Here is a 26,058-nt window from a genome sequence, read left to right as displayed (position 1 = left end):
CCACCATGAGCTATCACCTCACACCTGTCAGAATGGCTACCATTTATCTCTAAACCAGCAAACAACAAGTGTTGGTGAGGATGTGGAGAAAAGGCAACCCTTGTGGCCTGCTGGTGGGAATGCAGACTGGTGCAGCCGATATTGAAAACAATATGAAATTACCTCAAAAAATTAAAAATGAAACTGCCTATGACACAGCAGTAGATGAGCATATAAAAGTACTGTGGTACATTTACACAACGGGATACTACTCAGCTATAGAAAAAAAGAAGGAAATCTTAACTTTTGCAACAGCATGGATGGACCTGGAGATTATTATGTTAAGTGAAATAAGCCAGACAGAGAAAGACAAATATCATATGATTTTACTCATATATGGAATCTAATGAACAAAATAGAAACAGCCTCAAAGATGTAGAGAACAGACTGACAGCTATCAGAGGGGTGGGGGGCTGGGAGGCTTGGTGTGAAAGGTGAAGGTATTAAGCAAAAAAAAAAAAATTACAGACAGGGTTGGGGGGAGATTGAAGAGGGTATAGTGGAGATAAATGGTGATGGTAGGAGGCTTGACTTGGAGTGGTAAACACAATACAATATACAGATGATATATTTTAGAATTGTACACCTGAAACCTATATAAAGTTTTATTAAACAATAAGTGGTTTTACTTAGGTTGCTGTACTGAATTTTAGCTGTGTTAAACACAAAATTATAAAATACCCCTTATTTATTATTGTGGAAGAACCACTTAAAAAAAAACAATAATCCCTAATTTCTATAGGAAAAATAATATACCAAACTGCTGCGAAGATGACCTACAGAATGAAACCTGCTAAGATCAGATCTGAATGTTTCCTGTTTTGTCCAGTGGCTGTGTGATTTCCACATGGTAAATGTAGGTACCTGAGGGGGACTTGAGAACGGAATAAGGAAGAAAACAAACATTTTTTGAATACTTACTATGGGCTAGGTCCTTTACTTGTGCCAGGAGATTTATAGGTACTAATTCAGTGCTCGCAGTCATCATGTGAGATAGGCAGGCATCACCACTCCCTTTTGCCAAAGCTTTAAGGAGACAGGGCGAAATAGGTGGAATCAAAGTTCTAGACTAGGTGTGTTTACAAAGCCCACTCTTTTACTACTACCTTTGGAAGGGCCACTTAGAAAGTCACTATGGTTTTCCAAGCAGTGTGGCAGAGTTGCTGCATTTTTATACTCTCCTAGCTTTATTCTAAAGACAACTTAGGTACCGAGGAGTTTCTAATGTGGTGTTTAGTTGCAGTTAATATGGCAAACGTGGTCTCTGTTGTCATGGAACATAAAGTGAAGAAGACACTGTACACAATTACAACAGTATGTGATGAGTGATACAATAGAAGTTAGCGTGATTTACAAGCATAGCCAGGACCTTGATCTAGGTTTACGCAAAGAAAGATGGCCTTAAAAAGGTGACATTTGAATTGGGGATTGCAGTGAGAACAGTATGTTTCAGCTGAAAGTATGGCAGGTTCTGGGGACTGAAGGATGCTCAATGTGAATGGGAAGGAAACGAAATAAAGTTGAAGCAGCTGGGAAGTGGCACAGGTTAGATAAAGTCTTTTAAATGAAGGTGTTTAGACTTGATTATAGCATAATGAGAAATTACTGAGGAGCATTAACGGAGTGTCATGGCCAGATTTGTGTTTCATGAGGATTAATTACTTCAAGAAGGATTCCCACAAGGGTTTTGTGAGAGTAAATGGGTTCGATAGGAGTAATATTAGTGGCAAATAGACTGACTAGGATGCTGTTTCGGCAAAATTGGTAGAGATAGTAATGACTTAGGATCATGGTGGAGATAGAGATAAATAGATATCAAAGTGATATTTGAGAAGGCAGGTTGACAGGGCTTGGTCATGACTAGGATGAGACAGAAGAGTCAAAGAGATCCTTGGATTAAATCATTTGTGCTACATGCATAGACACTGAAGACAGGGAACATAGGGGGAAAGCTGGGGAAGGGAAGAGACAGGGAAGAAGGACATGAGTTCACTTCTGAACATGATGCATTGGAGGGCTTATGAGATACCAAGTAAGCTGTTGTTTATTAGAAATTTAGATGAGCAGGTCCAAAGAAGGTGACTACTAGTACATGGATGGTAATTGAAGCTCTGGAAGTCAGTGCAGTTACACAAAGTGCATAGGATGAGAAAAATAGGCCCTATGTTGTATTTTCTGAAGTTGGAAACGGGGAGGCAGTCAGACAGACTCCTGCATGCGCCCAACCGGGATCCACCCGGCACACCAGGGGGCGATGCTCTGCCCATCTGGGGCGTTGCTGTGTTGCAACCAGAGCCATTCTAGCACCTGAGGCAGAGGCCATAGAGCCATCCTCAGTGCCCGGGCCAACTTTGCTCCAATGGAGCCTCAGCTGCAGTAGGGGAAGAGAGAGACAGAGAGGAAGGAGAGGGGGAGGGGTGGAGAAGCAGATGGGTGCTTCTCCTGTGTGCCCTGGCCGAGAATCGAACCCGGGACTCCTGCACATCAGGCCGATGCTCTACCACTGAGCCAACTGGCCAGGGCTAAAGGATCTTTTTCAAAGTGATGATTTATTTATTTTTTTAGCAAGAGAAATTGAAAGAGAGATACCAGAAGGGAGAGAGATGAAAAGCATCAACTTGTAGTTGTGGCATTTGAGTTGTTCATTGATTGCTTTCTCCTATGTGCCTTGACTGTAGAGCTACAACTGAGCCAAGTGACACCCTGCTCAAGCCAGCAACCTGGGCTCAAGCAAGTGACCATGAGGTCATGTCTATGATCCCATGCTCAAGTCACTGATCCTGCACTCAAGCTGGTGAGCCTGTGCTCAAGCCAGATGAGCCCAAGCTGGCGACCTTGGGGTTTTGAATCTGTGTCCTCAGCGTCCTAGGCTGAAGCTCTATCCTTAGTGTCACCACTTGGTCAGGCTTAAAGTGCTGATTTAAAGATAATATTAGGGTGAAAACAATTCTAAAATTTTTTTTTTTTTGTATTTTTCTGAAGCTGGAAACGGGGAGAGACAGTCAGACAGACTCCCACATGCGCCCGACCGGGATCCACCCGGCACGCCCACCAGGGGGCGACGCTCTGCCCACCAGGGGGCGATGCTCTGCCCCTCCGGGGCGTCACTCTGCCGCGACCAGAGCCACTCTAGCGCCTGGGGCAGAGGCCAAGGAGCCATCCCCAGCGCCCGGACCATCTCTGCTCCAATGGAGCCTTGGCTGCGGGAGGGGAAGAGAGAGACAGAGAGGAAGGAGGGGGGCGGGGGTGGAGAAGCAGATGCACGCTTCTCCTATGTGCCCTGGCCGGGAATCGAACCCGGGTCCCCCACACGCCAGGCCGACGCTCTACCGCTGAGCCAACCGGCCAGGGCCAATTCTAAAATATTTTAAGAAAAAGAGGAAGTCTTGTGAGCCTGACTGTTTCCTTTCTTTTTCAGAATTGATTTCCTTTTTACTTCCACCTCAAGTGAAGTCATACAAGTTCTAAGTCAGAGTCTCTTCTGTTGTGGTTAAATTGATTCTTGAACACAAACCATTTTAAAACATGAGATGAAAAATATGGAAAACGAAGGAAAACCAAAGCATCAAATTATTCATGCCTAAAACTTTTTGAATTTAGCACCGCATCAAAGCAATCAGGAAAGGGAGTACTGCCAACATTCGGTGATGGCGAAGAAGGACCTTGCTCCTTTCCCTCTTTCTACTCCTGACTTCCAGTATCCTTCCCTTTAAAAAATCCTTCAGAGATAGGGATCTCTTTGTATTCTCTCCCATCTGGATGTCACAGGTGTGTGGCAGAAACCAAGAACAATGGCTCTCAACTAGCTCTTTAAAGCAGGTTCTCTGACTAAATGGCAAAGCCAATCTTCTGTTTTATTTATTTATTTATTTTTATTTTTTTGTATTTTTCCAAAGCTGGAAACGGGGAGGCAGTCAGACAGACTCCCGCATGCGCCTGACCGGGATCCACCAGCATGCCCACCAGGGGGCGATGCTCTGCCCATCTTGGGGCGTCGCTCTGCCGCAATCAGAGCCATTCTAGCACCTGAGGCAGAGGCCACAGAGCCGTCCCCAGCACCCGGGCAGACCTTGCTCCAATGGAGCCTTGGCTGCGGGAGGGGAAGAGAGAGACAGAGAGGAAGGAGAGGGGGAGGGGTGGAGAAGCAGATGGGCGCTTCTCCTGTGTGCCCTGGCTGGGAATCGAACCCGGGACTCCTGCATGCCAGGCCAACGCTCCACCACTGAGCAAACTGGCCAGGGCCGCCAATCTTCTGTTTTATGTGGACAAATGCATGTCCTCAAAATTTGATCTTTGGTGGGATTGCCTGGACCCTTCTTCCTTAAACACATGGTGTATCTATTCCTTATCCTGACATATCATCCAACTTTGTTTCTGTTTTCGCCTCTGGGGAAGATAATGTGGTTTACATTCTTTTAGAAGTCTTGGATACCAAGAATGTTGAGGTCAGCTCAACTGGGGAAGTGAAGAAAATGTCAGCTAACCCAGTGGTGAAGCCTTGGGAGTGTGCTTGTATAGGCTATTTTCTCCATTTTCCTTTTCTTTGGTTTTCTTTTTCCTTTTGTGTGTGTGTGTGTGTGTGTGTGTGTGTGTGTGTGTGTGTGTGTTTTAATTTTTTTTATTTTTCCTAAGTGAGAAGCGGGGAAGCAGAGAGACAGACTCCCGCATGTGCCAGACTGGGATCCACCCAGCATGCCCACCAGGGGGTGATCTCTGCCCATTTGGGGCGTTGTTCCATTGCAACCGGAGCCATTCTAGCACCTGAGGTGGAGGCCATGGAGCCTTCCTCAGCGCCCGGGCCAACTTTGCTCCAATGGAGCCTTGACTGCGGGAGGGGAGGAGAAAGATAGAAAGAAAGGAACAGGGGAAGGATGGAGAAGCAGATGGGCGCTTCTCCTGTGTGCCCTGGCCAGGAATCAAACCTGGGACTTCCACACGCTGGGCTGACGCTCTGCTGCTGAGCCAATCGGCCAGGGCCTCCTTTTGTATATTAACCACAAATAACCTAAGTGTTTAAAATCAGTTTTATAAGAAGCCACCAAAAATGTTGGAAGCTTCTCAACAGGTTTTCAAGGAAGCCCTGAATAAAACTGATTTTGTATCATGACCGATAGATCAGCTTTCTTTCTTTACCTGATGTCTCCTGTTGATGCAAAATTTATGGAAATCTCAAATCAAGAAGTGTAGCAGAAGAAATGGTTACATTTCTCTAAGGTAATTTTTATTAAATGAAATAAAGATTGCTTAGTCAGAAAGATCAAGGAATGAGAGACTTGTATGCCCTTCACAGTAATTGGACACTGGTGTGTTTTATGGGCAGCTCTCACTGAATACAAAGAAATAGCTTTCTTTAAAAATTTAGAAAACATTTATAAAATGTCTTTGGTTTTAAGTCCTTTTGACTTAAGAAGAAAGAAGGCAAATTCCAGTATAGTATATTAACATTGAGGATGTTGTTCCCAGCAGATTTTAGTGTCCCTGCTTTTTTTTTTTTTTTTCAAAATTTGGGGATTTACTGAACATTATTTAATACTCTCATTTGGGTTTGGGAAAAACACAGCAACACTCTTACACATACACACATACATAAAAGTAAAAATTATTTATTTTTCTTTAAGAAATACTTTCATACTATCTAGCAAAAATTATGAATGGCATGTAAATAACTGGTGCTGGATGGTTTTGGAAAGAACGATACATGCTTTTGAGTATTTTTATGGAGGGGTGTGCTCCTTATACACCTGGCTTTTGTTTTGAGGCATATTTCCATATACTGTGTCCCATGTTCTAAAATCCCTTTGTTATTCTTGCCATAGAGATTTTCATGGGTTCATAGATGGTGCCTCAGTGTATAACTTAGGGAAAGTAAAGCAATTCCCTTGAAATCCAGAGACCTTTCCAATGCCGAAAAGTAAGTAAAAGCAGATGTTGTAAAGTTTAGAAAATCAAGACATTATTTTCCTGTTTCCATTGAATTTTTTCTAAACACATTATAAATAAGCTTTGAAGTAATACAAAGTCCTCTGTTTATTTGATAGCATCTTTTGTAAAACACTTTATCAATGATTGTTTGAGTTACAGACTGACTGACAGTCGGTAAAAGAACTGTGTCTGCTAGTAAATACTGTACAACACGACAATGCTGAAATTACCTACAATGTCTGAGTCACTTAGGTTTCTTTCATTAAACCTTTGGGGGTTTAATGTTAAACAGCTCAAATATGCTATAAGAATACAAATATGGAACCTCAATATTTTATTATCACATTTAATTTGATATTTGTGGATACATTAGTTTACTATGCAGTAGAGAGAACCTGATTTATTAATCTTTAGAATTATTCTGAAGAGGGTGGCCCAGGAATTTGAAGATAAGGCTATGTAGGCCACACTCTTGCCTTCCCCTCATTCTCTGAAGCAGACTCCTATTAAACTTTTAAAACTCTTACAATGTGGTCTCTAGAGAGGAAGGCTATTTAAATGAACTGTCATTCTCTAGACTGCTTCTAAAGCTTAATATTTAAAAGAACCCCAGGGAGAGACCATTGCCAGAGTAAGGTGTTGGCCAGCTCGGGGAAGGCCCAGGACAGGTGCCCATCCTCACACGTCCCCCCTGGCGCTCACCATTTAGAGTCACTGAATGTCTTCCAGCTGTTAGAGGATGTCCCAGACTCAGGACAGCATCCCTGGTGGGGATGTTTTCAGGGTCTAAAGCCAATTCTGGAAATGACTGGCTGCTAAAATAAGAAATGAGGGAAATCAGTTCATATCCATGACATCTACCTTCATCTGTCTGTTATTATATTCATTCAGCTGGGTCACATATGGCTCAATAATCAAATTACCACCCTATATATCTTCAATCTGCAGGTTCATTTAACTACCATGTGAACATGGGAAAACAAAGATAATCTAGGCTGTCTTCTCTTTATTTTTTCTTTTAAATATATCTTTTTTTTCATATGTAAGTAAAATTCTTATAGCATTTCCTTTTTTTAATTATTTTTTTTAAGTGAGAGGCAGGGAGGCATAGAGATAGACTCCCACATGCATCCTGACCCAGATCTACCCTGCAAGTCCCCTACTGGGTGATGCTCTGCCTGTCTGGGGCTGCTGCTCCCTAGCTTGGTAATTGAGCTACTTCAGTGCCTGAGGCGAGGCCATGAGGCCATGGTGCCATCCTCAGTGCCTGGGGCCAACTTACTCCAACAGAACCATGGTTATGAGAGGAGAAGAGAGAAATATGGAGAGGGAAGGGGAGGGAAGGGGATAAGCAGATGGTCACTTCTCCTGTGTGCCCTGACTGGGAATTGTACCCGGGACTTCCACACAATGGACCAATGTTCTGCTGCTGTGCCAACTGGCCAGGGGATAACATTTCAAAAATTGTATAATATAGAAAGCTAATATCTGCAGTGGCGTCCTTTCTCCATTCTCATTTCTTGACTTATATATATTGTTAACAGTTTGGTGTGTATCAAGTACTTTTGAATGATGAATGGAATTTTCTATTATAATACTATTATGGCTTTTTAAAATTAATTTAAATGAAAAATGAGCTGGATCTATCAAAATTTCAAAGATATATAAAATTTAAGTGGGGGGGGAAGCAATCTGTTTTTTTGTTTATTTGTTATTTATACTTCAAATTCTTTTAAGTACCATTTGCAACAGCTTACAGTAAAAAAACTAGGGCAAAGGAAAACGTGGCCAAGGATTATTCAGTGAGTGGAAAGGAAAGGAAAGAAAAGGAAAGGGAGATATTCAGTGAAGAAGAGAAATGCTAAGGCAAGAAGTGCTAGTGTTGGAAAGCTATACTATTCGATAAAAAACATTGCACAAAGTTTCAGAGGGGTCTTTGCACTTCTTTCTGGGTTGCAAAAGGAAACCAGTTCCTTTGAGAAAAATTTGTATGAATAACTCATCTACAGTGAAAATATGACCTGCATAGGGTCCACATAATCAACAATGCTGCTTTTAGGCAGGGACAGGGCCTCACACAACTTTGTGTTTCCAGGACCTTGCTGTCCAACAGCCCTAAACGTTTGATAGAACAGTAGATGAATGGGATACTGAATGAAGCAATGGGAGTGTATATTTATAATGCACATGTGTTCTAACTGATTGTTTCTTATTGCTTCATTACCCATTAAATTCAAGAGCATGATGCTAAGTTTGTTAATTTTTTTAAACAAATATTATTTAGTCTCACAGTTTTAGGGGCTATAAATACTAATGTGTGTAAGTTAGTGTGTGCCTTCATAGAGCTTATAATCTAGTGGCACAATAGATAAGTTAATAAAAACACCCAGCTATACTAGAGAGAGAGACTAGACAGCCAGTTCTGGGTGCGGGGAGAGCCCTCAGGAAGAGTAGCTCCTGCAAACCAGGTAAAGGGAGGAGTCACATACCAGCTCTGCAGGGGGTGAGCAGAGTTTGAGGCATATAGCTTCCTTGTCATCTGCCCAAGTGAGGATAACAGCACTTGGATTCTTGAAGAGAGAGTGGTCCTCTTCACTGTCAGATATTTCAGGCAGGATTTCACAGTAGTTAGACCGGTTAAGTACTTCTAATGATTGAAAATTGCGGTTACTAGCAAGTATCTGCACAAGAGGTATCCTTAGCTTTAAACTGAAAAAAAGATACACACAAAGCAGTAGAGAACAGGTATGATTGTAAAATCTGATGTATCAATCAGGTCCCAGCAGGAAATGTCACACTGAAGAGAGATTGGTAGAAGAACTATTGAGAAGATTGGGCAGATTTTAGGAATCAACAAGGGACAGTGCAGTACCATGGTCTGGCAACAACAAGGGGAGATTGTTAGCAGCCCTGGCCATGGCTAACGCAGGAGGAGAAGGCTGCTTTGTAGGAGCTGAATCTTTTTTTTTCCTTTTTTCTTTTGTATTTTTCTGAAGTTTGAAGTGGGGAGGCAGTCAGATTTTTGCATGCGCCCAACCAGGATCCACCTGGCATGCCCACCAGGAGGCGATGTTCTGCCCATCTGGGGCATTGCTCTGCTGAGGCCGGAGCCATTCTAACATCTAAGGTGGAGGCCATGGAGCCATCCTCAGTGCCCAGGACAGTTTTGCTCCAATGGAGCCTTTGATTGCGGGAGGGGAAGAGAGAGACAGAGAGAAAGGAGAGGGGGAAGGGTGGAGAAACAGATGGGCGCTTCTCCTGTGTGCCCTGGCCAAGAATAGAACCTTGGACTTCTACACGCCAGGCCAATGCTTTACCACTGAGCAAACCGGCCAGGGCTGGAGCTGGATATTAATTAGAAAGAAACCATTTGAAGCTATGCCTGGAGAGGATTTAGCTGGGGAAATACTCAACCTTCTCCCTCCTCCTGCCTTTGAATTCCTATAGGTACATTCAGTTGGTCAAATTCAAGTGGAAACCAGACAAGAGGGAATGCAGTGGACAAAGTCCTTAGAAATTAGCCTTCAGGGAAGGAAGTCAGGTGGAAAGCTTCAGAAAAGTGAATCTGGAGAGGCAAATGAAGAATATCTAGCACAACTGAGGATCTTGGTTTCTAATTCCATCAATGGAATGCTATCCCATTTTCATTCAATAATGGATATAAGTTGTAGGTTATAAAATACAGAAAACATCATTTTCAACCCTAGAAAAAGAGTACCAAGTCCTTAAACACAAACTTCTTTGTTGTAAGAAAGCAGTTTTTCTTGTTACTATTCCTGAAGGGTTTTATTGTTAGTGCTACAGAAAGGGTTAAGATTTATCCATTTGTATTAAATCATGTATATGAGTAATAGTTATTTTTTCTTTCCTTATTTTCTGAAGTAAGATGCTACCTGACCTATTTGGACAGAGATGAACATCATTCCTGGGGAGATATGGAGACTGATTCTAGAAAGGATTAAAAAACTAGGTTTCTCGGCTTCTTTCTAGAGCTTTCTATCTCAGATGTACAAAGGTTTTATTTATCTATTTTGTTGATGTAGAAGAAAGGCAGGAGGTTATTTGGACATTACAGATGTGTTCCAAGAGTACAGAAGTCTGGAGAAATGATTAATTTCAGTGGGATCACAGGAGGCCACTCTGGTTTATGCCCAAACAAGACAAGTCAGCATTTTTTCTTGAGCAGTTGCCAGAGAGCATGGTGGCAGAGCCTTTAACTAGGATAACTAGGATACTGTGTTTCCAGATCCTAAAAGAGCCTTTTGTAGCAGTGGCAGGCTGGCCGGGATGAGCCTGAGAACCATGCTTAAGGGTGACACCTTCTCCCAGGACAAATATGACAACTAGGTCACATAACTGTATATGGTTTTCATTATTGTTGTTATTTTTGGTACTTAACGATAATATATCTGATGGCGACTGTGTTATCTATACATGCATGGGGGGTTGAAAGGGCTACTTTATGAGCAGTGGTTCTTATAAGCTTGCTAGACATGGGCTGATTTCTTGTGTTAAGTGATATTTCTGGAAACTATTCTCATGACTCTTCATTTTTTTTGTAGTCAACCAGAGGCCTTGTCTCAGGTAAATCCCCACTCGCACCTATTTCTGACTGAGTGTGGAAGGTCCTGACAGTGATACACTTTCCCCAACTTCACCAATTTGAAGAAGCCTCTAGGACAGCCTGAGGGTATCCGGAAATTTGACAGTGGGTTCCAGGAGAAGGAGTGCTGTCGAACTTTGAGCTTAATCTGGGAAAAACATAATGAGCATAAAAACAATATATTTCATAGATTTCAAGACAAAGTTCCTTGAAATCAAGGTGTATTTTATTATTGCCATGGCCTTACAAATAACTAGCATTTTTCTTCTTTAGTGGCCAGTGGTACATGTGATGGTTGGCGTCTTTGAGTGTTAAAACACTGAACCTTGAAAGGACGTTTGTAAATAGAATTCGGGTATTTCCCTTTCTTGAATAGAAACCGGAATATTTCTTACGACTCAAATATAACCTATGAATGTGATACCTAGTTAATGACTAGTTAACTTGGTAATATTTTGTGATGACTATCAAAAATACTGTATTAGCAGACATTCTGAAGCTGCATTCTGGCTCAGGGCTTGTTCAGTTTAGAAGGTAAGTCTTCAATGGGTAGGTAGTAGAAAAGTGTCTGCATGGGACCCAGGCATTTACCTTCTTTCTTACAAATTAATTGAAAATAAATGGTTACAAGAAGTTTATATTTTAAAAAAGAGGAAGGGTGGATTGGAAGTCAATTACTCTAAACTGTTTAGTACTGCTGGGCCTCTGAAAAAGTGGCTGATAGACACACATTGTCTGGTAATGACACTGACGTATTGTATTCTGAGGTAGGATTAATTTAGCGTGTTTTTAATTTTCCTCAATACCATGTAAACATCTTTGCTTTGTTTCTGTACGTGCCAAGAAACTTTCTAAGTTAGCTTTCCAGGGGATTTATGCCCTTGAACTTCTATTGGATGTTTTATAAGTGGGTAATCACTTCGGAATGCGGCTTAATATGATCATAAATGGACAAATATTCTAGTATTTTTCTCCTTTGCCTTTTGTATGGTCACTGTACTTAAGCCTGTCTTGCAGGATTATTTGAAAATTCTGCTTTCAAAAAACCCCAGAACTCTTGATATTTCCAAGTCTTGTGTGAAGAAGCCTTGCTCTGGGAAACCTGATGTGACATCTTGGCCAGTGGGGAAGGCAGCTCCGGATTAGAGGGGGTTAGCCTGATCGGGGCAGCTTGCTTCTCACCTCTACGCCCTGTCTTCGCTGACAAGCGCCATTTCACCCAAAGCCCTTCTTGATTCCGGTATATGTGGTGATTCCATAAGTATCTTAATCATTTCCAGGCTTGCTTATAAATTGTTTAAGAATAAACAATCTCTCTTTGTGCCTTGCTATGTACCAGAAACATGTTGTGCAGTTCTGGTCAGTAACCCTCAATAAAGACATGATTAAAGTGAAAGTTCACTGACATGGGCAAAAGAATAGGATCCTATATTGATTAATTTGCTTAAATTAGTGAATTCACTCATTAAATTTGTTCTGAGTGTAGCATAAAAAAAGAAGGGCTTTTTTATGTTTACAAAGGAAGAAGGCTATGAACGGGCACATAATTAAAATCCATAAAATTATGAAAACTATGCTTTTTTTTTTTTTTTGGTATTTTTCCAAAGCTGGAAATGGGGAGAGACAGTCAGACAGACTCCCGCATGCGCCCGACCGGGATCCACCCGGCACGCCCACCAGGGGCGACACTCTGCCCACCAGGGGGGTGATGCTCTGCCCCTCCGGGGCGTCGCTCTGTGGCGACCAGAGCCACTCTAGCACCTGGGGCAGAGGCCAAGGAGCCATCCCCAGCGCCCCGGCCATCTTTGCTCCAATGGTGCCTTGGCTGCGGGAGGGGAAGAGAGAGACAGAGAGGAAGGAGGGTGGGGGGTGGAGAAGCAAATGGACGCTTCTCCTATGTGCCCTGGCCGGGAATTGAACCTGGGTCCCCCGCATGCCAGGCCGACGCTCTACCGCTGAGCCAACAGGCCAGGGCTGAAAACTATGCTTTCTTATTTATTGAATCCTGGCTCACTAGAACTCAGGGCATTGTCAGAAGCTTAAAAGAGATCTATGATGAGTAGAAACTTGTAGAATGCATTATCCCAGGATGTGGGAGAGATTGAAAATATATGAATTTATTAAAAGTTTAGATAAGCTCATGAATAACAGATTGGGTCAAACAATGACACTTTGGTATATGTCTATCACTCTTGAATGAGATCAGACATATTCTTCTTTTATTTAATTTATTTTTTAATTTTTAAACTTTTTTTAGAGAGAGAGTCAGAGAGAAGGATAGATAGGGACGGACAGACAGGAACGGAGTGAGATGAGAAGCATCAATCACTAGTTTTTCGTTGCGACACCTTAGTTGTTCATTAATTGCTTTCTCATATGTACCTTGACCATGGGGATAGCAGACCGAGTGACTCCTTGCTCGAACCAGTGACCTTGGGTCCAAGCTGGTGAGCTTTGCTCACACCAGATGAGCCCCGCACTCAAGCTGGCAACCTCAGAGTCTCGAACCTGGGTCTTCTGCATCCCAGTCCGATGCTCTATCTACTGTGCCACCACCTGGGCAGGCCAGACATATTCTTCTACCACATGTTTCTTGTATGCCCATCAAAGAAGGAATATTGTTGTGAATTGGCCATTGGTCAGATATATTGTATATTACTCTAATTAGGTAGGTAAGACAACTGCTAAAATGTGGGGGGGAAACTGAACTCATTGAATTATCTGGATTTCAAAGACATGTAAATAAAATACCTGTGTGTGAATTCCAAGACAGTGGTGGTGGGAAGTTATGAAAGAGTGGGCAGCTGATCTTTGTTATCAGAGAAGCAAACAGTAATGTGAATAGGTTGGACACAGCCAGAACTAGGGGTCAAGGACCCATTTGTTTCCTAAACCACCATGTTGTTCATGTCAAGCCTTTTTTTGTGTGTGTGCAGAGAACCAAGGTTTTGTCTGCAATTAATGCATAATAAATGAGACCCAGCCATATACTATGTAAAAAAAGAAATAAAAGTTTCCCTTAAACTATATCCTTTAAAAATGTTCCTGGAAAGGGGCCTCTTTTCTTTTATTTAAAACAACACTGGAAATGTGGTAGAAATATTTTTGTAGTAATTTCTTGTTTTACAAATAAATTTTATTGGCATTCTTTGTTGTCTCTCCCAGTATGAATTAGTTCCTTACATGATTTACTTCTGTTTTCAACGAAGAAGGCTGAAACTAATTTAAATTAAAACAGCCTGCCTTTCTATTAGAATGCATGAGGTACTGTTTCTCACCTTCTGGCTTCACTGATGACAGTATGTTTTTTTCTTTCATCAATTTGCTCTCATGTTTTAAAACCATATCTCCAAATGTGTTCCTAAACATGTATTTATCCACACATGAGCGACAGAGGCATATAAAAGTTATGGGGGCATAAACTATTACTGCAACATATATTCTATAACATGTCACAACCGAGTTCTGTTCTCAGCACTTCGTCTTGTGAGATCGGGGTATGGATGGGTGCTCTCAAAAACCATGTCCCTAAATCTGCAAAAGGATCAGCAATGAGATGTAGATACTTATCATAATTAAGCATCCTAAATAGTAACAAGAGAAATACCTTAAGTTTTTTTTTTTTAAAGACTTGAATTGCTTTATTTAGCTCCTAATGTTTTGGGAGTCTCATGAAGTATAAGAAAATATAAATTTGTGGTTAGAGACCTTTTTCTGCCATATTGTTTCTTTATGTCTTCTTATGTCTTTTACACAAGATACAGGGGGTCCTCGGATTATGACGGTATCAACATACAACATTTCGAGTTTATGATGCTCACTTGCATAAAAATTTAAAAAATTGAGACTTGAGTCATTTTTTCTGTTACTGTAGTATAGTGTACAGTATAGTATTTTATGTCCTTTTTTTTTACAGAGACACAGAGAGAGTCAGAGAGAGGGATAGATAGAGACAGACAGACAGGAACAGAGAGAGATGAGAAGCATCAATCATCAGTTTTTTGTTGCGACACCTTAGTTGTTCATTGATTGCTTTCTCATATGTGCCTTGACCAGGGGACTACAGCAGACCGAGTAACCCCTTGCTCAAGCCAGCGACCTTGGGTCCAAGCTGGTGAGCTTTGCTCAAACCAGATGAGCCCGCGCTCAAGCTGGCGACCTCGGGGTCTCGAGCCTAGGTCCTCCGCGTCCCAGTCCAACACTCTATCCACTGCGCCACCGCCTGGTCAGGACCTTTTCCTTTTTCTATGGCTTAGTTGTGTTTCTTTTTTGTTCTAGATTATGATTTTACAAATGTGTTAGGATAGGTAAGTGACTTAGGCTAGAGTGTGTTTTGACTTACACGAAAATTCAAATTACATTATTGTCATAGGAACAGAACTGTGTTGTTACTCGAGGATCCCTTTTATACATATCTAGAAGCATTTAGAAGTATTTTTCCAGTCAAGTGACTTAAGTGGTTTTTAATCAATTAATACAATTAAATCACCTCTAAAATTTGATACCAAATGATTTCTTTATGACACAATTACACATGATGTATTAATATCAAAGATGCAACTGAAAAAGAGGTTGTAAATAAATAAATAAATAAATAAATATATCTCCTTCTAAAACATATATTTAATGAAAATTTACTGCAGGTAAAATCATCATACATTAATTTATGTTGCTTTGACATTTAAGAAGCATTTCTTTACACATTATTGCATTTGACCCACCAAAAAACTGTGAATGATCACTCCCACTTTATAGACAAGGAAGTTGGTCTCAGAGAAAGCACTTTAATCAACATAACACACACACAAAAATTCTCCTAATCAGCTTCCCTTTCTTCAGGCTTCTCTCCTCAATTCCATTTCCTGCATGGCTGCCAGAGTGGCATTTCTTCTGCTTAAAATCCTTTGAAGACTCCCCACTGCCTCCATATTCATGTGCATAGTGTGGTGACTTATGGGCCCTTTACTCACCTGTACCTGCCCATGTTCAAGTCCAAGGCTTAGAAAACTTTTTCTGTAAGGCCCCATATAACAAATATTTTAGACTTCATGGTCTGTATGTCTGCCAGACTATGCAGCTGTTCTTGTGGTGTGAAAGCAGTCATAGACAATATGCAAACAAATGAGCATGACTATGTTCCAATAAGACTTTATTTACAAAAAAGGTGATATGCCAGATTTGGCCTGCAGGCCAGTTTGCTAACCCTTGGTTGTGTACAAGTCAATTCCTTAGAATATGGGAAGGAGAAATCAGAAATTCTAATTATATTTTGTTTTTAATCCCATCCTCTTGAATTTTAATTTTTTGTACGTTTTTTATAATATATAGTATATTCACTTAAAAATCTCTCTTCAGAGAACATGATTAATTTTATTTTTCAGTAATAGGATTTGTATTTTATAAGGTTGAGAGACTAACTTTGCTCCATTGACTCATATCCAAGCTCCTCCTGGTAAGTGTCAAGACACACCAGGCAGTTTTCCACCTCTGTGCCTTTATTCATTTTGTCTACTCATGTATTTGGCATGCTTTTTGCTGTTGCTTTTTCTTGTATCTCAGACTTTCCATCTCAAATCCTTTTCCTTCTTGAAGTATAAATTGTTAAAATTCCTTTCAGAAGGATCTGCTAGAAGAAAAATCTCTTTATTTGCCTGAAAACATCTTTGCAGTAAAGATATCTTTGCTGGCTATAGAATTTTAGGTTGGTGTTCTTTTCTCAACACATTGAAGATATAATTCTACTGCTTTTGGCTTCACTATTTTTGTGAAGTCAGCTGTCAAACTACTGCTATTGTGGAGAGAATTTGTCCTGTACTTTTCCGGCTGCTTTCACTTTGCCTTTTACTATGATGCTTATTCATGAGCATTTTACCTTATTTTCTGCTCAAGATTCATTCATATATGAATTTGGATTGGTGTCTTGTACTAGTTCTCCAAAATAGTTAGAACTGATAAAATTTTATTTCTTCAAATTTTGTCACTGCTCCTGCCTCATTTTATTCCCTCTCCTTCTGGAACTCCAGTTAAACATATATTAGCCCTCATTCCTTATTTCATCTATCATAACCTATCTTTCAATATTTGTATCTTTTTCCTCTTTGCTGCATTCTGAATAATTTCTTCTGCTTTATTTTCCCTCATCTATGTCTACACTGTTGAATTTATTTCCTTTTTAACCATTTTATTTGAAAATAACTTCAAAGATTTAAAACATAAAGATAGGTTGCAAAAATAAGAACAGTACAAAGAACACCTGCAAACCCTTTGCCCAGATATATCTATTAACAAGATTTGCTTTATACTTTGTGCCCCATCTCTCTGTCTCTCTATGTATAATTATTACATATAATTTGTATATAGATATTCAATATACATATATGTGTGTATATATATGTAAATATTTTTTCTGAAGCATTTGTGGATAAGGTACATACATCATGGCCCTTGAGTACTTCAGTTTATTTCTGAAGTATAAGGATATTTTCATGTAACTACAGTGAAGTAATCAATTTTAATAGCTTTTTACATGATTAATTTAAATTTAACAATTAGAAATTATTGGTACACTGCTTTTCTCTAATCTACTGCCATATTCAATTTTCTCCATTGATTTAATGTGGTCCTTTATTGCATTTTTTCTCTTCAGTACAGTGACCTGTGTAGACTCAGGTACTGCATTTAGTTGTCATTTCTTCTAAGACTCTTTTAGTCTAGGACATATATTTAACCTTTCTTTGTCTTTAATGACATTTACATTTTGGGAGACCATAGCCACCATGCTCAACTTTTAAAAACAGAATATTCCTAATTTGGGGTTTGTCTGATGTTTCTGTGTGATTCGATTCAGGCTATGCATTCTTGCCAAAATACTATGTCAGGGAGTGATACTGTATCTTTCTCAGGGTATTATATCTGGAGGTAGTGATGTTAATTTTGATCAATCAGTCAATTTATGTAATTTCTTCACAGTATAATTATTGACCCCCTTTGCAACTAATAAGCAGTTTGTATGGTAATATTTTCAAATTGTATATATATCCTACTCCTGGGAGGGGGAGATGGGGATTTCTTGTTCAAAGGGTTTAATATTTCAATTATGCGAGAAGAATAAGTTCTAGAGATCTACTGCATAACATTGTGCCTATAGTTAATAGAACTGTATTGAACACTTAAAAATTTGTTAAGAGGGTAGAACTCATGTCGTATTCTTACCATAATTAAAACAAAATTAAGCATATATCAGTGGAAAGTAATAAAATCAAATAAATAAATTAGCTTTGCATGCAAAACCAAACAAAAACAACAAACCCCAATATCCTGCCATTTACAAAAATCTTGTCCTTGGTACAGCATTCACTGATTACTCTTACCGGATCTAATTCTTACTACAATTGCAAAAACTATGCATTTTAAATTAATTTGAATTTTAAATCTCTAATTCTTTTCAAATTTGCTAGGGCACATTCTGATACTTCCCTTTTCCTTTTAAATTTTATGTCCGCTTTTTCTTTACTTTATATACCATAAGAATACATTTTTTAGGCCCTGGCCGGTTGGCTCAGTGGAAGAGCGTCGGCCTGGCGTGCGGAAGTCCCGGGTTTGATTCCCGGCCAGGGCACACAGGAGAGGCACCCATCTGTTTCTCCACCCTTCCCCTTCTCCTTCCTCTCTGTCTCTCTCTTCCCCTCCCACAGCCGAGGCTCCATTGGAGCAAAAGATGGCCCGGGCACTGGAGATGGCTCCTTGGCCTCTGCCCCAGGCGCTAGAGTGGCTCTGGTCGCGACAGAGCGACACCCCGGAGGGGCAGAGCATCGCCCCCTGGTGGGCGTGCCGGATGGATCCCGGTCGGGCGCATGCGGGAGTCTGTCTGACTGCCTCCCTGTTTCCAGCTTCAGAAAGGAAAAAAAAAAAGAATACATTTTTAAATATTTTATGTCCAATGATTCAATACCTGAAGTCTCTGAAGATCTGTTTCTGCATTTTACCCCTGCTGCTGGTTCTAGTGAGGGTACTTTTCTTTTTTTAAATGATGTGAGTTTGGTCTTCAGATTCACTCAAAGACATCTATGACTAGTACGTCTCAGGAACTTTCTCTTCTAGGCTGCTCAGCAAGAACCAAAAGTATACCTGGGATATAGGGTGAGTTTATTTCTAGTTCCACTCTTCCCTTGAGGGTGTAGCCCTTTTGGGAAAATAGTTTAGTGTAGAAATCTCTTCAATTAGTTTCCTTACCTGGCAGAACCTAAGCTTTGATTTCTATTTCCCCTCACCCTGAGAGGGCTAAAAATGAAAACTCAGTTACAGGGCCCTCCAATTATGACAGTCTTGACATAGAACCTTTCAAGTTTATGACTTTCACTCCCATAAAAACTGAAAAAATTGGGACGTCATTTTTTTTCTGTTCTTACAGTACAGTATACAATACAGTATATTTATGTTCTTTTCCTTTTTCTGTAGCTTAGTTGTGTTTTTATGATCTAGATTATGATTTAACAACTGTGTTAGGATAGGTAAGTGACAGGCTAGGGTGTGTTTCAACTTACACCAAAATTTGGGTTACGTCAGTGTCGTAGGAATGCAACTATGTTGTAACTCCAGGACCCCCTGTATTTAACAAATATCCTAGACAAAAAGCAATGCCAGAGTTCTGCTTACTTCTCTGAGCTCCTGTTTCACCTGAATTTTAGCCTAGTTATTTCATAGTTTCTTGTCAGCTTCTTTAACATTTTTTATACGTTATTCCATATTATTGTTTTCAGTGGGAAGACTGTTTTGAATAACTGAGGGAGCCATATTCCCCTCCTCCACTGGGATTATATCTGCATTGAGTGTTTTTCTCCACGTGGTCTGTCTCAAACATCTTAGGTTCTAATCTCGGCTCATGTAGCAGCCCCCCCACCCCCAGAAGCGGATTAAGGTCAGTTGAGGCCCTGGACGCAGAAGAAAATATTGGGCCCCTTAAAAAAAAGAGAGAGACAGGGAAAATAAAAATACATTTTAACCATATTTTAAAATAAATAAAAATTATTATGTATTATTAACGTTAAAGTTGTACATATGAAACCAAACATGGTGTCATTAGAAAAAAGTGTAAAGCTGGGGTTTTGCGGGGCCCTTCAGAAGTCGGGGCCAGGGCACACACCCCATGTGCCCACTGTTAAATTTGCCTCTACAGCCCCCCATAAAGACTTTCTTAAACAAATGTGCCCTCCAAGGTACAAGAGATTATTTCCTTAGTGCAGTTTGTTCTAGTGTGTATGCTGCTTTATTGTGTGGTCTCTTTGTTTTGCATTCCTCTCTCTCTCTTCCAAATAGACCACAAGTTCTTTGAGAGCAGGTACCATGTGTATGCATTTTTGTGTTCCCAAGGCTGAATACTGTGGCTGGCATATAAGGGGGACTTAACTGAGGTCAAATGAATGAATAAAGGCAGATCCAGCTTCCTGTTGGACTGTATCATTGAGAACGGTTGTCTTATTTGTCTTTGTCACCTCAGTGTTTAGTGCAGTATCTGTCACATAGTTGGTGTCTAATAATTGCAACAGAAATGTTTCCAACCTGGAACTGAGACAAGGTAAAGGAGAGAATGACTAGTACAGTATACAGGCCAGGGAACACAAGCAGGCTAATTCATAGAATGGGGTCGTAGCAATGGTGACAGAAGTACTGTGAGTCCTGAAGCGTTACGGTCTGGTTTGTCCAGCCACACAGAAGCACATTTGTAATGTTTTGGTATTTATAATTCACAGCAGTTTAGAGGTTCAGGCTAGGGAGGAAGATCTAGATAGGAGACATAATTGAATCAACTCCAGAACTAGGAAACATAAGTGGTGACACTTGATGGCACAATGAAGGTAGTTCCAGAAAAGGTCTTCTTTGACTGGCATTCTGGTCTTAGGATTGGGTGGCTGTGTGGGACTGTTGTGTGTGTTTTTAGCAGTACATGGGCTGCTCCTTAGGGAAAGTCAAACTTCTTTTGGGTTAGCCATTGCATCAGGGCTAAATTACCCGGAAAGAGGTCTTACTTCTGCCAGGCCAGCATTTAAGACTTTAGAGTTCAGCTACTTCTATCCTGATTCACCTGGCTGCCCCAACTCAGGAAATGCCAGTCAAGCTGAAGTGTCCACAAATTTATGGTAATTGCTGCTCTTGGCCCTCCCTATACAATTTATCCCCCAATTTTTGTCTTTGCTGTTATATTTTTCCATTCTAGTATGCCTCTCTCTGTCTACTCAGGGTTCAAGGCCCAAATAAAATTCCATGTTTGCTGATACCCTTTACTATTTTAGCCCATTGACCAAACTCCCATAGCTTCTCTGAACCCTCAGCATTCTACAGTACATTTAATTATATTCAATTTTGACCTGCTTCTTAATTATTTCCCAATCTTAGATTTATTTCTCTTTCCCAAGCTTTTTTTTCCAACTTCTATTTATTTATTTTTTATTTAGACAATTAAATTTAACAGGGTGACATTGGTCAACCAGAGTACATAGATTTAGAGAAAAAAACTCCATATCATTTGGACAGTCCATTATGCTGTATACCCAACACCCAAACTCAAATCATCTTCTGTCACCCTATATTTTAATTCTCTTTAAGCCCCTCCCCTTCCCACACCCCCCTCCCTCTTCTCTCTTCTCCTCCCCTTGGTAACCATTGTACTTTTATCTATGTCCATGAGTCTCAATTTTGTGTCCCAGCTATATATGAAATTATACAGTTTTTAGCTTTTTCTGATTTACTTATTTCACTCAGTATAATGTTATCAAGGTCCATCCATGTTGTCGTACATGGTACTGTGTCATAATTTCTTATGGCTGAGTAGTATTCCATAGTATATATGTACCACATCTTCTTTGTCCAATCTTCTATTGAATGACATTTTGGCTGTTTCCATGTCTTGGCCACCGTGAACAATGCTGCGATGATCATGGGGGTAGATGTATCTTTACATACTCATGTTTTTGAGTTTTGGGGTATATTCCTAGTAGAGGGATTTTTGGGTCATATGGTAGTTCTATTCTTAATTTTTTGAGGAACCACCATACTTTCTTCCATAATGGTTGTACTACTTTACATTCCCACCAACAGTGGATGAGGGTTCCTTTTTAAGAATAAATATACAGTGTGTATGTAAAGTCATGGTGCACTTTTGACCGGTCACAGGAAAGCAACAAAAGATGATAGAAATGTGAAATCTGCACCAAATAAAAGGAAAACTCTCCCAGTTTCATACTTATTCAGTGCAGTTCGATGTGGGCTCATGTACAGATTTTTTAGGGCTCCTTAGGTAGCTATCCCGTATAGCCTCTACAGAGCCTCGTCACTGACTGATGGCCTACCAGAACGGAGTTTCTCCACCAAACTGCCGGTTTCCTTCAACTGCTTATCCCACCAAGTAATGTTATTCCTATGTGGTGGCATTTCATTATAAACGCGCTGATATTCACGTTGCACTTTGGTCACGGATTCGAATTTAGCGAGCCACAGAACACACTGAACTTTCCTCTGTACTGTCCACATCTTGACTGGCATGGCTGTGGGCTGCTCTGCTGTATACACGGTGTTACATCATCATCTGTGCATGCACACATGCTGCCACATCATCCTACAGAAACTGGGAGTGTTCCTTTTATTTGGCACATATTCCACATTTCTATCGTCTTTTGTTGCTTTCCTGTGACCAGTCAAAAGTGCACCATGACTTTACGAACACACTATAGTTAAAATGACCATATATACTAATTTAATGCAATTCCCATCAAAATTCCAATGTCGGCCCTGGCCGATTTGCTCAGTGGTAGAGCATTGGCCTGGTGTGCAGAAGTCCCAGGTTCGATTCCTGGCCAGGGCACACAGCAGAGGCGCCCATCTGCTTCTCCGCCCCTCCCCCTCTCCTTCCTCTCTGTCTCTCTCTTCCCCTCCTGCAGCCAAGGCTCCATTGGAGCAAAGATGGCCCAGGCACTGGGGATGGCTCCGTGGCCTCTGCCTCAGGCACTAGAGTGGCTCTGGTCGCAACAGAGCGATGCCCTGGATGGGCAGAGCATCGCCCCCTGGTGGGCAGAGCATCGCCCCCTGGTGGGCATGCCGGGTGGATCCTGCCCAGTCGGATGCATGCGGGATTCTGTCTGACTGTCTCCCCGTTTCCAGCTTCAGAAAAATACAACCCCCCCCCAAAAAAAAATATTCCAATGTCATTTTTTTAAAGAAATGGAACAAAAAACCATCAGGTTTATATGGAACCATAAAAAACCTTGAATAACCAAAGTAATTCTAAGGAAAAAAAATGAAGCTAGAGACATTACAATCCCTGAAACTATACTATAGAGCCACGATAATCAAAACAGCATAGTACTGGTAGAAAAATAGACACACAGACCAATGGAACAGAATAGAAAGCCCAGAAATAAAACCACTTATATATGGTCAAGTCATCTTTGATAAAGGAGCCAAAAACACACAATGGAGAACAGAAAGCCTCTTCAATCAGTGGTGCTGGGAAATTGGAAAGCCGCATGCAAAACGAATTAAACTTGACTACAGTTTATCTCCTTGCACAAAAATTAATTCAAAATAGATCAAAGACCTAAATATAAGATCTGAAACAATAAATTACATAGAAGAAAACATAGGTACTAAACTCATGGACCTTGGCCATAAAGAACATTTTATGAATTTGACTCCAAAGGCAAGGGAAGTGAAGGCAAAGATAAATGAATGGGACTACATCAGACTAAGAAGCTTCTGCACAGCAAAAGAAACTGACAAAACAATAGCCAACTAAATGGGAGATTATGTTTTCAAACAACAGCTCAGATAAGGGGCTAATATCCAAAATATATAAAGAACTCACAAAACTCAGCAACAAACAAATAAACAATCCAATAAAAAAATGGGAAGAGGACATGAACAGACACTTCTCCCAGGAAGAAATACAAATGGCCAACAGATATATGAAAAGATGCTCATCTTCGCTAGCTATTAGAGAAATGCAAATCAAAATTGCAATGAGATAGCACCTCACACCTGTTGGATTAGCTATTGCAATGAGATAAAATTGCAATGAGATAGCACCTCACACCTGTAGGACAGATAATAACAAGTGTTCTTTCCCAATCTTGATTGTTGTTCCCCTAAAGACTGTTGTATTCACCCTGCTGGACCATTGACCTATTTATGGTACCTGTTATGCACTCAGGAAGTACTTGTTGACCTTTTGAGTACAGATAGAGACCAGTTCTCACATCTCTCTAAACATCCTGTCCCATATGTGCTAAAACCTCAGAGAATTTTAGTTGTATTGAATAGAGGGTTCTCTTTGTTTAATTTTATAATCTGTTTTATAAATGTATGATAGGCGATCTTGTGGTTTTCCCCAGCTTCAGGCATTCACAGATTTAAATCTTCCAGAGGGGCACGGCCAGAATGGGCAGAATCACCATCTATAGATAAAGGCTGTGATTTAGGACTTATTCTATTTATGACTCTTCAGTGAGAACAGGCATAGTATCATTTACCCAGGAATAGCTACTATACCATGGAGATACGGTGTTGCTCTCCTTCCCTGGCTGCCAGTGCCTGTAGAATTTGGTTTAAATCAACACGTTGGTGAAAATTATACCAATTGGATTTGTTTAATCCGTTCATACTTAAAATTAAAGAATCACCAAAACAAAGTATTTCATTTCTTTTTTTCTGTTTACAGGCTCTCTGCAGTGCTTTATTTAGACTGCCACAGCTACTCTGTATATGGCAGGAGCTCTCAGTGGATTATTGTATGTGGGCTTTCTGCCGGGGCTGTGCTCTTCTCACCATTTTCCCATGGCAAGCTCTGCCAGCCCTCACAGTGCCCTGGTGCTTTGAGTCTCCTTTCAGAGGTGGCTTCCCCTTAGGCAGTCATTCCGAAGAGCCTTTCAAGAACCTGAAATGTTGCCATTGGAGCGTTTCCCAGAAGGAAATTGAACCACAATTTTTTGAAGTTCAGGGAACTCTCTACCAGGAGTATGTCATGTGTCTAGACATATTCTGATGTGTTTTTCATTACAGTAATGCAATAACATGGGCTGCACTAAGTGATAGGGTAAATTCATTAAGACTGTTTCTGTGTCCATTGCTTTCACATTGGGGGAAGGACACCATGAACTGGGAACCACCTATATGCAGCACCTGCCCTCTTGTTTTCTTTCTCTTCTAATCATGTTTGTACTTATTTCTTTTCTCTCCCTATTTTTGCTCCTCACTTTTTTCCAAGTAGAATAGAAAAGTAAGAGATGATCAATTCCACTGTATTTTTCGGCTGATTAGAGAGAAAAAAACCCAAATCTTACTGAGCTGACTAATAAAGAGTTAGGGAATTACCAGTAAATCAGAAGTTGCATAAGGGAGAGAACAAAACTCAGCTAAGGAAATTGGGATCTCTGCTGCCATGAATAAAATAAATGAGACAGTGTAGAATTATTGTAAAAAAGACTGGGTGGTCTGCAAGAAAGAGGGCAGATTGTGCAAACTGACATTTGAGGAATCAGCCCGAATGTTGTTGCTTGGGACCAGTGCTGTTTGCTGGTGTCATAGCAAAATATGCTTTATTTGTGGAACATTAAGGAGCCCTGGCAGACAAGGGAAGCTCTGAAATATAGGAGGGCTTAACCTCTTTCTCTCTGAGGTGTGCTTCCTATTTAGAATGGAAAGTTCAGAGACCCTTGCCTTAAGAATGCCCCTGGAATCCCAGCTGGACCTGCAGGGAGAAGACATTTTCTTCCAACTCTCTGCGTTCACTTCCTGGTGCAAACTTTAGTTTCAGGGGTGGCTACCACCCACTATCAGCTTCAGTTTACAGCTAGAAAGAATGGCTCTGTTGGGCAAAACATCCCCTGGCTCAAACTGCTCTCTCTGGCTTGGGTTTCTGATACTATTGTCTTTACCCAGTGAATTTCCTGACTTCTGGGCTCTCCCCTGCTTTAACCTCTAGGATTACTGTGCTTTTCCTCACCTTGTCTAATTTGCTTAACTCTATTCTCCATTTTTATTTTTTATTCTTTTTTTTTTTGTATTTTTCTTGAAGTTGGAAACGGGGAGGCAGTCAGACAGACTCCCGCATGCGCCCGACCGGTATCTACCCGGCATGCCCACCAGGGGGCGATGCTCTGCCCATCTGGGGTGTCGCTGTGTTGTAACCAGAGCCATTCTAGCGCCTGAGAGCCATCCTCAGCATCCGGGCCAACTTTTGCTCCAATGGAGCCTTGGCTGCGGGAGGGGAAGAGAGAGACAGAGAGGAAGGAGAGGGGGAGGGGTGGAGAAGCAGATGAGCGCTTCTCCTGTGTGCCCTGGCCAGGAATTAAACCCAGGACTCCTGCACGCCAGGCCGACGCTCTACCACTGAGCGATCCGGCCAGGGCCATTCTTTTTTTTTTTTTTAATTCAGTGAGAGGAGGGGAAGCAGAGATAGACTCCTGCATGTGCCCTGACCTGGATCCACCAGGCAAGCCCACTAG

The 26,058-nt window shown here is 40.9% G+C and overlaps 1 protein-coding gene and 1 non-coding gene across 2 annotated transcripts in view; one reads left to right on the top strand and one right to left on the bottom strand.

Moving 5' to 3' along the window:
* SLC25A21 (solute carrier family 25 member 21) overlaps nucleotides 1-26,058 on the top strand; it is a 531,270-nt gene that overhangs the window by 78,832 nt on the left and 426,380 nt on the right. The window lies entirely within an intron of this gene.
* TRNAI-GAU (transfer RNA isoleucine (anticodon GAU)) lies at nucleotides 2,487-2,562 on the bottom strand. The gene has a single exon. It is a non-coding gene; the product is annotated as a tRNA-Ile (tRNA).

This window comes from Saccopteryx leptura, chromosome 6 (genome assembly GCF_036850995.1).
Source record: "Saccopteryx leptura isolate mSacLep1 chromosome 6, mSacLep1_pri_phased_curated, whole genome shotgun sequence".
NCBI classification, from domain to species: Eukaryota; Metazoa; Chordata; class Mammalia; order Chiroptera; family Emballonuridae; genus Saccopteryx; species Saccopteryx leptura.
This window is presented reverse-complemented; position numbering and strand designations above follow the sequence as displayed.